The following is a 13,708-nucleotide window of genomic DNA, read 5'->3' on the forward strand; positions in this document are numbered from 1 at the left end:
ATTTATTAATGTAAACTTTTACAATCTTTGGCAACAGACACGTGCCATCAGGTTCAGAATATCTTATAGTTTGCAGACATAGGTTTGTCAAATGAAGGGGTTTAGTCGTTGTTAAGTGCTCCCTTACAAATAAAACAATAATATCCCAAGTAAGTGTAGTTTTAAATCGATTGATCATTTTGAACACCCCAAAGAAGATGAATGACAGTAAGCAACACTTACCTGACACCCTTGACTATTTCACAGAGACAAGTTGATATGAGTTTGTATAAATACTAATATTAAGCAGAATTAGCTTTGGAAAAAATAAAGAAATTGTACTGAGGTGAAAATTGTCACTGTCAGGAGAAATGAAGTTATATCAGAGAACAAGTGACATACAATTTTCTCTAGAGTGTTTTTAATAAAAATAGCTTTTCTTTGAATATTTTGAAGTCAGACATGAGAGGCAATCTGGGCGTTTGTCAGAGTTTGAGAGTGTGAAAAATTGCTGCCTTAAATCATTTAAGCTGAAAAGCAACTTCTTCCTGCTGAGATAATTTCACATTGACTTACCGTGCAAGCCCTTCAGGCATTCCCAGCTCAGAGCAGAAGTTTTCAAGGTAAAAACATAGAGGAGAACATGGGAGAAGCTGGGACAGGGATCAGGAGCAACTCCAGGCGTTCAGGCACATCTGACTTTGATTAATTAGAGAACTGCTTTTCTATTTCCACATGCACTGCCTGATGGAAAGGTAGAGTGGACCGAGATACACAAACTTGGAGTTGACTACAGCTGTTAGATATCAGCAGGTTTTGACATCTTCTACGGAGCTTGCAGAATCTCAGCTTAAGAGGACTAAATTGCTGAAACACGCTTTTAATTTATTCACTTTCCTAATGCAGAAAAATTATCTGAGCTACACGAGATTTGATTTTCAGGCGTGCATAAATCAGTTACTGTAAATGTTTAGGTTAGGGGAACAGGCAAACGATCTAGCTGTATAATGAAGGATGAGTTATTTCTACATTTCTTTGGAAATTTTTGATATCACTATTCATTTTAACATTTACATTCCACTCAATGTGATTAGTTTCTCCTATGTTTTATTGGAAAATACATTTTAGGTTGATAATCTTTTGTATTTTTGCAATTGTTTTAAACTCAGTGATATTTTTCTTAAATCATTGATTTTTTCTTTATTAAATGTGAAATTTAAAAGATATTCTATTTTGAGCATTTTACTGAAAATTAAGATACAGGAAAAACCATTTAGGAACTTTCTCTTGAAAACTGTTCAATATTCACACAATAAATATATAAACTCAAATTTAAAAGAATTATAATTCTAAACAATTTAATTAAGTGCAAACATTGAGAAATCTAAATGTGTTCTTTAAAAATCACATGTATTTATCATGTATTTTGAAATATAAAAATAGCTTTAATTTCAAATTTCAAAATTAAAATACTTAATGTTTTAGTTTTCAGCTTTTTATATATATATATATTTTATTGATGTGGTTTTTAAACTTATGCTATTCTGAATTTATGTTTGTTACCTGACAGAAATCCAAAACTACCTTTTGTTTGTTCTGGAAACTGCTGCTTTCAATATTCATTAAAAATCTGCTAAATTTTTATGCCTCAGATTCTCAATATCTCTCACAGAACAGCAGAGTGTCCAAAAGATTTCAGTTATATTGTTTCCATATTAGACCTTTAAGCTTACAAGAGTCAAGGTTCACACTGGTACCAATGGCCAATCTCTCTGTTCCTGGCTTGGTGACACAAGGATGAATTCAGGCTTTCCATCAATCACTTCTAAGGTAGACTGTGAGAAAGTCTTGCTGTGCATCAGCCAAGACAGAATCCTTAATGAAATAATAGGATCCTTACTTATTATCATCATTTTTTATAGAGAAGATCTCACATCACACATTGTCCCCTGCCTCTGTCAATCACACTCTGCAATTAACTTATTAAATTGCACTTGAATTGGATTGACTACAAGAGAGGGGAAACTAGAAAGTTCTTTGAAACAGATTCAGTCCTTTACATCCTTCAAACACTTCTGAATCAGGGGATCTATGAGCTGGGTTTCCCCTTTATAGCAAATGGATGTTTCACTTTGACTTAAATAGTAGAAATTTATTCAACTTGGTGAACTAGCTAGACAGCTATGCTTCAACAGTCTTCCTACCCCTGTCGTACCCCACAGGGGAAATAGCAATTAACATGATGATTGAGATATGCTTAATATATTAACAGTCCAATTCAATTTGTCAAACATGAATTTGGCTTTAAAAATATGTGTACGACACAAAGTAAGATAGAATTCTTTTTCTCCAAGTAGAGTTCAGTGGTAGAATAAGAAAACTAAAATAATATGTGTCCCAGTGTGGTAAATATAAAACATCAAACTTGTAAATTCCAAAATATCTATTGTGTTAGGTAATATGGAGACTTTGCCAGAACAACAAGCAGACATCCAGGTACAGGGAACAAAGGAAGAAGGTTAATGCTGGGAAAAGGACTAGCAGATTTCTCCCACATAGTTGAGCATGTGGGAAAAAGTGCTGGCTATTGGGGCCCGGAGTTTGGCCTAGTGGTGGAGTGCTTGCCTAGCATGCAGGAAGACCCGTTCGATTCCTCGGTACCACATACATAGAAAAAAGCCAGAAATGGTGCTGAGGCTCAAGTGGTAGAGCTCTAGCCTTGAGAAAGTCGAAGGACACTGCTCAGGCCCTCAGCTCAAGCCCACGACTGACAAAAAATTAAATGCCCCATATAACCTGTAGGGCCTTGCTACCTTATATGGTCATGGCCTGATCACCTCAGGTGACCTGCAGGACCTGTAGGGGAACCTTGCTGGCCTGCATGGTGATAGCTCAGCCACATGGGCCTGTCCCAGGCCAAGGAAGTTGGTAGCTAATTATACTGAACAGGCATAATGTTGCCTAGGGAAAAGCATGGTGAGCAGTGAGAGGGGGCCACCAATCCCACGCCATCGTCATCATATTGTGTATCAGTTGTATGTCTGAAATATCTGGCTTATGTAGACCTGAGTTGAGCTCATAGTAAAAATGAGTATGTAAGTACACAACTACATAACAAAAATTGATGGTGTGATGAAAGTATAATATTTAGGGTACCTAAGTAGAAAGAAGAAATAGATATTGAGAGTGGGAAATATCTAGGGGGAAAAACTGGTATTGGGGAGAGGAAGTCATTTCCAAAGACCTTAAAGATTTCCACAGAGGAGAAAGTAAAGACAAGGAAGGTGGGAGGTCCTGGCATTCCTGAGGTCAGGTGAACCATCTACTGTGTCTGAAACAAATGCATGGGGATGGGAAATTGCCAATGTGAAGTCATGCTATTGCTGATGTTACATCCTTTATACACTCAAGGCGTAATTCTATTTATGGAAAATAAGAAAGAATCAATTAGTTCTACAAGGCAGTGAGAGTGTGGTGTACAGTGATAGGAAACTGACCAGGCTTATGATGATTCCATTGGTCAAATATACATCTACCTATTATCAAGCCGTTAGGTCTCACATTCAAGTTCAAATAACAAAGAAATTTGGAGGGGAGTGGACTTTTTCCTTAGGAAGCTTGGCTTTTTATTTAGAAAGGGAAGCATTCCCCAACAGACTTCCACTTCACCTTGCATTAGCCAGAACTATGTCACACATGTACCTCTAATTGCAAAGGAGACTGGAAAATCAAGTGCTTAATTTGTCCATAGTACAGGAGTACACGGGAGTAGGGATGTGGGAATGACAGCTAAGGATCCCACTGCAATATCTGTGGGAGTGTGGGGGCTATAACCAATGATATACGTGTATAATCAAGTTCACTTATGGCTCCTCCATTCAGGTTCCAAGTATAATTTGCTTCTGATACATGCTTTTCTTCTCTCTGTGTCATATCTTGTACTCTTCTCAGATAAACAAGACAATAGCACCATAGGGTATTTAGCGGCAAGGACCTATGACGTTACTGTTCATCTTCATCAAAGTTGAACAAGAGCCAAGTATGGCCACAATTCTACCACAGGGGAAAGTACAATTTATTTCTCTATTTTTCTTTTCCAAGAAAGTGATAAATATTCTCACAGTCTGAGATATGTTTGACATTAGTCTCATGTCAAATTACATTATAGTTTTCATCAAATATTGTAATGCAAAGACTGTTTTGTGATTCAGAATTGTAATAAAATCCTAAATATTTGTACCCATTTGTATTATGTGTTATTTCGTTTATCAGTGGAAGACATTAAACACATATTTTTTTTTTGTAGGTTGTGGGACTTGAACTCTGGGCTTGGGTGTTGTCCCTGAGCTCTTCAGCTCAAGGCTAGTACTCTACCACTTGAGCCACAGTGCCTTTTCCTATTTTCTTTCCTTCTGGTGAACACTAAGATGTAAAATAACTTTTGATTTTTGAGTTTCACTATGTTTAAGTTATTTGCAGGCCCTATAACATAGGTTTATTTATTTCTCACTCTGATCAGTGTGGCTTTGGAATAGTTTACAATAAATGATCAAGTTAACTGAGATATGAGCAAGATAAAAGTAAGATACAATGATAAAAATTATCAACTACACAAGTAATGGGTTTCTTTGGCCTCAACATTTGCTAGAGGTAGTTGACAAACACAGCTCAGAGCTGCCTTGGACCCAATGCAAATGGAGGAACATGATGGACTTCTCATTTACCCAATCCCTACAAAAATAAGCACAAGGTGATCTTCTTTTACCAAGCAGCAAAGAATTTGTGAATCTGAGCCTGATAGTTTTCTTTCTTTTCTTCCTCTTGTCGTTCTTTCTTTTTTCTTTTTCTCTTTCTGTCTCTTCTTTTCCCTTCTCCTTCTCCTCTCCTTCTCCTCCTCCTTCTCCTCCTTCTCCTCCTTCTCCTCCTTCTCCTCCTTCTCCTCCTCCTCCTCCTCCTCCTCCTCCTCCTCCTCCTCCTCCTCCTCCTCCTCCTCCTCCTTCTTCTTCTTCTTCTTCTTCTTCTTCTTCTTCTTCTTCTTCTTCTTCCTCGTCTTCTTCTTCTTCGTCTTCTTCTTCTTCCTCATCCTCCTCTGCCAGTCAAGGGGCATGAATTCAGGGCCTGAGCACACTCCTAGGCTTATTTGCTCAAAGCTAACACTCTACAGCTTGAGCCACAGCGCCACTTCTGGCTTTTTCTGTTTATATGGTACTGAAGTATTGAACCCAGGGCTTCATGCATGCTTGGCAAGCACTCCACTACTAAGTCACACCTCCAGGCCTTGGTAATTTTCTTTACATCTCCAAAAATACCTTCATCAGCAAGACAATAGATTTATCTTCACTATTTGAAGTGTCCTTAATTCTTTCCCTTCTAAGGAAAGATTATATCTTAAATAGAAGACTAAAATAAACACCCAGACTCTGGTTCTGGTTAATCACTAGAATTGATTTTTTTTTGGGGGGGGAAACAATTTTAATTCCTTTGAAATTCTGAGGTCATAGTTTAAGAAAATCTTGATTAACTTTTATTGAAAATCTTTTCTGTCTCTCTGTAGATCTCAAAGTAGGGAATCACATCTGATAAAATCTGAAGTTATTGTAAATTATCTTGAAGTATCTGCTACCCATCTATATCTATCTATCTATCTATCTATCTATCTATCTATCTATCTATTTGTCTATCTATATGAACAGCATCCCTTTTATAGCAGGTATTTGTGGCCTGTGTGGCAGCAACACTCTTCTCCCATCTTTGTCATTCTCAGTTTGAGACTGGAGAAATAGCTTGTCTGTCTCTGAGTCAATTATTTTTACTGGTAGCACTAGGAATTCCACTTCTCGCAAACTCCTGTTCCATGTCTAGAGTGCAATTTACTCCCCTATTTCTCATGGTTATCATTCTATGCAACTATAAAATTTATTTGTTCTGAATAGGTCACTGTTAAAGAAAAAAACATTGTGGGACCCCGGCTGCAGCAAGGACGGCTCAGGGTCATTCATGGCTGGGATACTGCCCGTGGTGTGCCTAACTTTGAGTTTCTTAGAGCCAACTGAACCGATGGCATCTTGGGCTGCAGCCAACCTAAGCACAGCAGCCTCCCGATTCTTTCAGGTGCCAGGTCCTGGTGTCCACGTTGCTCCCCAGGCGCTTCTCAGCCCAGCCCCAGGCAGGAGGCTGCACATCTCCATGGCTGCCCCCGACTGGGCAAGAGAAATGGTCCGAAGTCTGGCACATCAAGGGACTTGAAAAGGAGCTGCATCTTTTCTAAACTTTGTCTCAGTATCCACCTGGCTGTTAAAGATGGAGATCCTAGCCCTCGGCTCAACAGCAAGGTGCCCAGCATCTTAGAGATGTGTGGCAGCAAGCATGTGCCAAAGTCAACAATTGAGGCAGCGCTGAAAATGGGGCAAACAAAGGGCACTGATTTGCTATATGGATGTCGAGGCCCTGGTGGCTCTTCTGTGTTCAAGGAAGCATTGTCAAACAGTAGCTCCAGGTGTCAATTGAACCTGAGACATATCCTGAACAAGAATGGGGGAGTGATGGCTGATGTCACTCCTCTGACAGAAAAGGGAAGGTTGTGGTTGGAGTGGAGGTCAAAGAGAAGAAGGTTGGTTGTGAATTTAGAGAGAGCTCTAGAGCTGGCAATCGAAGCAAGAGCTGAGGAGATCAAGGAGGGTGAAGAGGAAGAAAAGAACCTTTTTCGATTTATTTGTGATACCTTTTGCTGCATCAAGTGTGGAAGAAGCTTGCCTGCCTTGGCTTGTGTTCTGTCCTGTTCACTGAATTTCATATCACACTCAAAGGTCCAGCTAGCTGACTCTGACCTAGTGCAGGCTGCTCGCCTTACCCCAGCTCTTAGAAACCATGAGGATGTGATTCAAGTCTATGACAACACTGAGTAGGGGCCATGCAGATCCACAGGCATATTCCTAGGGGAGTGGCAGTACACCCTGGATCCCTGGCTTCTACAGTGATCTCTGAGACAGAAACAGGTGGAAAACCTAGCAGTGCAGAGGCCTATAGTGATGGCTTCCAGGGCATGGGGCATGGGGCTGCTTAGTCAGCTCTGCTGGACTCTCAAAGCCCTCTAGGATGCAAAGTCAGCTATATGACACTGATCTCAGGCAGTTCAATCCTGTGGGAACTATCTATATGCAGGAAGTTCTCCCAAATAATAACTGGTTGATCATGGGAATAACAAGAAAAAAATGGCAGGAAAATATTACCCTACCCTATTCTAGTCTTTGAGTAAAAGTAAAGTATTACAAATATATTCTTACTAACAACACTGGTACTCTGATCTATTAGTAAACTAGAACACATTATTAAATAGGGAGATAAAAATGTAGTGTAATGATATAATTTTTGAGTCATACATGAAAATCTCCTTGTTATCTCTCTGTCCGTCTCTACTAACGAAACAATTCATGCAACTCGGTAGAGATCTGTCTTCCCTACATCTTTTTTTTTTTAAAGACCATCACTATTATTCTTTATAAATGAATGGACATTGTAATTTAGGATAATATGTGAAAAATTATCTGAACAAATCATCAATTCTCCTTTACTCTGTGGACTACCAAAGTAGAATGTTGTCAAGAGGCCTTCTTAAGAACTCTTCCTTACGTAGGAATGTGATAAACCTAAGAACTAAAAAATAGTCTTATCAGAGAAACAAACACAAAAGAACCTATATTATGTTAACTATGCTCCAACTGTTGTTCAAGAAATAGAATAATTGCTTAGAAGATTTTTTTTTTTGCAAGTCCTGGGGTTTGAACTCAGTTACTGGACACTGTCCTTGGACACTTTTTTCTTAAGGCCTCAAGGCTAGAGCTCTGCCACTTGATTCACAGCACCACTTCCGGCTCTGGTATGTAGTACCAAGGAATCAAACCCAGAGCTTTGTGCATGCGAGGCAACCACTCTGTCACTAAGCCATTCTCCCTGCCCCTTATATGTTTTTCTTTAGTAGAAAATCAACTTTTTAACTTTTAAAATGTTTGGCTTGTAAGCACAGGCATAAAAAATGATCTTGATGGAGGAAAACTGATTGGGGAGATTCCATGGTAAGTTTTTCACTGTTGTAGATGTTACGAATCTAATTTGGTCACTTTTCATATATTTCAGTTTACACATAAAGTCTGCAATGAATTCCTGATAGTAAATATACTTCCATCAAATTCATGCTGTTCCTAATTAGTGTTTTGAAGTGTTCTTTCTCCCAAATCTTTCACATTGTTGTATATTTTCATATGCTCTCTTGCACCCTCCATGTGTCTTTTGTAATTAGTTACAACTGCAGTTAATTACTCATTTAGGATCCGTCCTCCTGCAGGATTATATGTCCCATGTCTCCTTCCTTGCAGTCCCAGTTTCTAGAAAATGAACCTGGTTAATCAAAGGTGTTTTGCACACGTTTGCTAACAGTGCGAATGTTCAGGAGGCAATGAAGCAGAGAGATACACTTTCCAAGTGGAGCTTCTAAAAAACTAAAACAGTTGGATTTTGAAAATATCTCAAATCTTTTTTGCTCAGCTATCTACCGTATTTTGTTTTGCTGATTCCTATGCTGTTAGAGGGCAGTTTACTCATGTATTCCCATTAATAGGCATTAAATTATTCAGGAAACTTTGTAACGCTTGTCTAAGAAACTTGAAAGAAAATTCTCTCTCTCCCTTTCTCTCTCTCCCTCTCTCTCTCTCTCTCTCCTCTCTTCACACATATATACTCTTTCTTTTTCTTTCCCTTTTTGTCCCCCCACTTTGAGTAACATTTTTTCCACTTTAAGAACACCTTAAAACTAGAGCTTTTTCCTCACAGAAGTTTCATCTTCAATCTTAATTCCATGTATCTTTTTCTTTTTTTCATATATTTTTTATTGTAATTAATAGAAGGATTACATGATATTTGCCAGATAGAAGGTGCATTAATTCACATACATTGATACCCTTCCTCCTGTCTTGGTCACCATTTCCCTCTCCCCCAACTCCACCCCTCATCTTGTTTTCCCCCCCTTGCCTATCCAATTTCAAATAACCAAATACAAATATATCCTATATATCAGGTAACAAAGTGAGATACTGTAACGATATGAGATAGCCAAGGGACAGCAAAAGAGATGAGAGAGTGAGGCTTAAACTCAGGGCCTGGGTGCTAACCTTGAGAATTTTTTGCCCAAGACTAGCACTACCACTTTAAACAACAGCTGCACATCTCCATTGGGGTTGGTTAAAGAGATAACAATTTCAAGGACTTTACTGTTTGGACTGACTTCAAACTGCGGTTTTCAGATCTCAGCTTCCTGAGTAGCTAGGATTACAGGTGTGAACCATTATCGGCCATGTAGCCATCTAACATTTTATTGTGGTTTAAGCTTGTCAGTGTAGGAAGAGAAAGACATCTTTCCTCCCCCACTTCAGTAGGAGACTAGAACAACGCACCCACTAAAGACAAGTTAAACAAGAGAAAAGTATTCTAATTAGTTTTTATAAGACACTGAAATATTCAGAAACGATGATCAGGAGAATGAGGAAAGTTTGTTCATCTTTAATTTAAGATTGATAAAGAACAGACAATTGTGCCATGAGGGAATTGAACAATGAATGCATTGCCTTATGGTAATAGATTAAGAAGGAAATAGTAAGGCCAGCGTAGATCAGGATCTGTCTGTGGCATAATTTCCTCCCCATGGCTACAAACAAGAGTCTTGTACTGGGTTTAGAATCTATCAGTTGTATTTGTTTTCTAGTACTGATATTTGATTTACTTTTCCCAGTAATCAGAGCCTAGTGTATACTTGACTGATTGACTGAAAATCTTCCACCATGAGCCATGCTTCCAACCTAACTTTTTGCTATTTTCTTGAATATTGAATCATTCTGACTTTTCTGCCCAGCTGGATACAAAAAGAAAGTCTTCCAGTCTCATACTCCTGAATAGCTAATATTGTAAACCAGCTTTTACATATGAAGGCAGCTTCTACATATTAAGGTGGCTAGAACAATATTTTTAGATTTATGGTTAGCTTAGAGAAAGGGACATTCAAATCCCATTGTGTGTCTTGCTTTAATTTCTAACTTTGGGGAAAACATACGATTAAAAGAAGAGCAGTGATTGTTGCTGAATCCTTTCAGTTCAAAATAAGTAGCCTCCCAAGAAACTATAATTTATCATATCATGTTTAGGGTCCTGATAGCATCCAAGATTGGCTCTGCAGAAAAGAAAACACTCCAGCATTTGTAAATTGCAAAATTAATTATATCAATCTACTTTTATCAGGATTAAGTTTTTAATTTATCTGAACACCTATAGAGACTAGTTGAATTTTATAATTCTAAGTAACAGTCGTACTTCTTGACTCTTGTAAATTTTGATACCATATCCTCATATATTAATAACAATATGCACAATGTGAGAAGCATACTCACCTATCCAAACTCAAAGAGTGGATTTAGAAGCAAAAATTACCATACAAAATGAGACTTTAACATTGGTATTGCAGGATTGGGTATCTAAGGTTCAAGCATACACAAATGAGTGGCTGCAAGCAATTTATTCACTAATGTATAAAACCATCTCCCAGCTGCTCATTGGTCAGACACTGTGAGTTGTACAACCTTCTTGGCTGCCAAAGTTTCATTATTTTCTATTAAGTAATTTTAATGTATGTTCTTACTTGGTTTGGGGCACACACACAGTTTTTACTTCCTTTCTCATTTTACTGAAGTCTACTTTTTCCCCTGCTAGTTGGCCCCTTTCTGATTCCCTGTTTGCCATCCTTGTGTCTGAAACTTCCAGATACATGAACATTACAAAAATCACTTCTGTAAACTATTAAGTCATTCTAGAAGCAAGCTGCATTACACTTTTCACTCAGTCAGCTACCCTGTCTTGAAAATGGACCACTACTTACCTATTTTCAATACACTCTCATCTGAGCTTTACTTATATCTATTATAATACCTACTTTCGTGTTCCATACTATTCCACCATCATAAAACACGAAAAGCTTCAGCACGTTAGAGATACTAGCTCTCCCCCGTGGTTATTCTTTTTCACCTTGATAATAGCATTATCTAATTTCTTCTTGAATCACAGCAATGACGGCGCCACTCATCTTCTTATGTGATAGACATGAATTCTTGGTCAATAGAACTAATTGAAAATGTCTTTTTATGGTTTATGTCTTTTTCTTAAAGGGCCTTTTCTTGTCCATTGTTTACCTTTACACTGGTTTGAATGAACTTAATGCAGAACATTGGATCTTGTATAACCACACAGACAATCCAGAAGTAGAAGCAAGATGTGAAGAGAATACTATAGGCTAGAGGGTGTTCTGGGTCCCTGAGTACGTGGAAATACTCAGGGTTAACTATTTCTGAAATTGTTACACATGCTGAAAAAGTAAATATTATTGTCTTTTGGTTAATTTAGTAGATTCTTGCTCTAACAGATATTAGTAAAAAAATAAACCAAACTAATTCTAAGAAATAATATAAAGAGATAAATACTAAAGGGAGAATAAATCATAATTTGCCTGTTAAATACAGAGGAAAAAATTAAAGGTTTCTATAACATTCAGGGAAATTGGTTTTCATCACTTCTTTACAATGATGCTTGCATGGATAAGTAGTTATTATGTTTTACATAACAGACTTCTGTCCTTCAAATGAGAGAACACACACACACACATACACACACACACATACACACACGTACATACATAGTTTATGATTATACTATCAAGACATCTTAACCCGACAGTCATACTAAACTATTTATTCTGATTTGTTTTGCAATTTTATAGTATATATTTTCATACATTATTATTTTCTATTTTCATTCTTATTAACCTTTATTCACCTTGTGTGGGGGAAGTTCAGGAAGAAAATATTTTCATGATTAACTGATGTATCAAATTAAATGAGAAGACTCCCTCTTTCCTTTACAGCACCCTTGGTAATGCCAAGAGGCAGGTTACAAAAAGATGATTCCTGTAGGACAAGAAATATCTTTCTATGACCTCACAGAATGTATTTTAGGGAAAGCAAGTATAATGTACATATATTAATTACTAAACCTTAATTATAAATTAAACTCATTCTGGTAGAATACAAAATTCTTCTGTCCTCATTAAGAATGCATATGTTTAAAAACATGCAAAAAAATCTCGCAGAGCATAGCTCAGCCTCTGTTAGGGGGAGTAGAGGTTGAAGCAATATATTAAGAAAATGGCCTTCCCTTTTACTTGCATGATAATAATCAAATGTTTAATGCTAGATGACATTCAACCCATGCTGTTTTTACTATATTGGTCATGAAATGAGATCATTTACACCTAAGCAAATTTGGGTGCAATTAGAAGTAATTGTACACATTGTCATTTAGGTAGTACAGAGCTGCTCTCTCACAAGTAAAGATTTACACATTGGCTAAAATAGCTAAGGAAATCTCTAACCTGCTCCGTTTATCCTCCCATGCCAATGGCTTCACTTACCCCAGTGTTCATAAAGTCATATGAGATAACCTGTCCTTAAAGGGGGTTATATCCTGTGCATCCTTTCTGATGCCAGAACTGCTGATGATCATTACTTCTTCTGCATTTCTTCTTAGTTCCTAAGCCTCAAAAATGGGCTAAAAAAAATGAAAGGCTGTAAAAGCCAATGTTTTATGCTCATTTCATCAACTCTTTTAGAGAAATATATACTAACTCATAGTTTAACAAGAGTAACAGACAAGATTCTTCAGACGTCCAGGAAATAGAGCAGCCCATGCCATACAAGTTATTAGGCAGACACCTAAGGTGTGAACATGCTTTGGTTTTCACCAACTTTGCATTTAGTGTTAGGCAATTTCTTCTCTTCCCACTTAAGGACATTAGGACATTGCACTGTAAATACCAGATCCAAATTTTTGTAAGTTGTACCAAGTCACATGCCCTGTGCTTTTTTTTTTCTTCAAAATAAAGTCCTTATTCTTTATAGGTATAGGTTAGAATTACATGTTTCTACTAAGTTAAAGAAGTAAAGCCATCCAACAAGTATTTCAGCTCTATTACCTTTTATCTGAATATTTTATCATAGAATTTTAAAAATAGATTGCATACACCGACGCTTATAATTACATAAGTTATTAAGACCACTAGAACTGTAACTATTGCAGTTAATTTGGGATAAAGTTTAAAAACAGGATTTTCTAATGTGTATTTTTGTCTTTTTTGAACCATAGTACTCACAAATTCATAAAAGTTAAAACTGGCTTTGGTAAAACACTGTATTTTTTCTCTTCATTAACAAGAATCTCTGCATCTGATCTTCAAGTAAAGAATGATACATTAACTTAAGAAATAGGTTCTATGTTTCTTTCATATTTCCCTCAATTGCTCAGCAAAATGTAGTTATTCAGTAAGTAATCACTGCTTTCAATATATTAAAAGTAATACTAGGATGAAAATACTTTAACATAGTTTCAAGTTCCTATTCAGTCCTAGGGATGCTCCCTATAAAGTCAACAATTGAACTTTGTGGGTATAAAATAGAGATTTCAAGGCACATAAACTTCCAGATAATTTCTGTTTTACATCTATCAGGGTTATTGGAACAGGCTTCTGACATTGGGTAATTTATAAGATCTGTTTGACTTTCTTGAAGATCCAGAGGCAGGGCAGCCCCAGGTCAAAAGGCCAGCTTCTTTAGTTCCTGGTAAGAAATGCTTTCTGTTTTCC

General features: G+C 37.2%; 1 pseudogene; it reads left to right on the plus strand.

Annotated features, from left to right (window-relative positions):
* The first annotated feature begins 6,036 nt into the window (after window positions 1–6,036).
* Window positions 6,037–6,884, plus strand: LOC150063458 (translational activator of cytochrome c oxidase 1 pseudogene; annotated as a pseudogene).
* The last annotated feature ends 6,824 nt before the right edge of the window (window positions 6,885–13,708 follow it).

Source organism: Megascapheus bottae, chromosome 5, assembly GCF_031878675.1.
Source record: "Megascapheus bottae isolate mThoBot1 chromosome 5, mThoBot2.hap1, whole genome shotgun sequence".
Classification (NCBI taxonomy): Eukaryota; Metazoa; Chordata; class Mammalia; order Rodentia; family Geomyidae; genus Megascapheus; species Megascapheus bottae.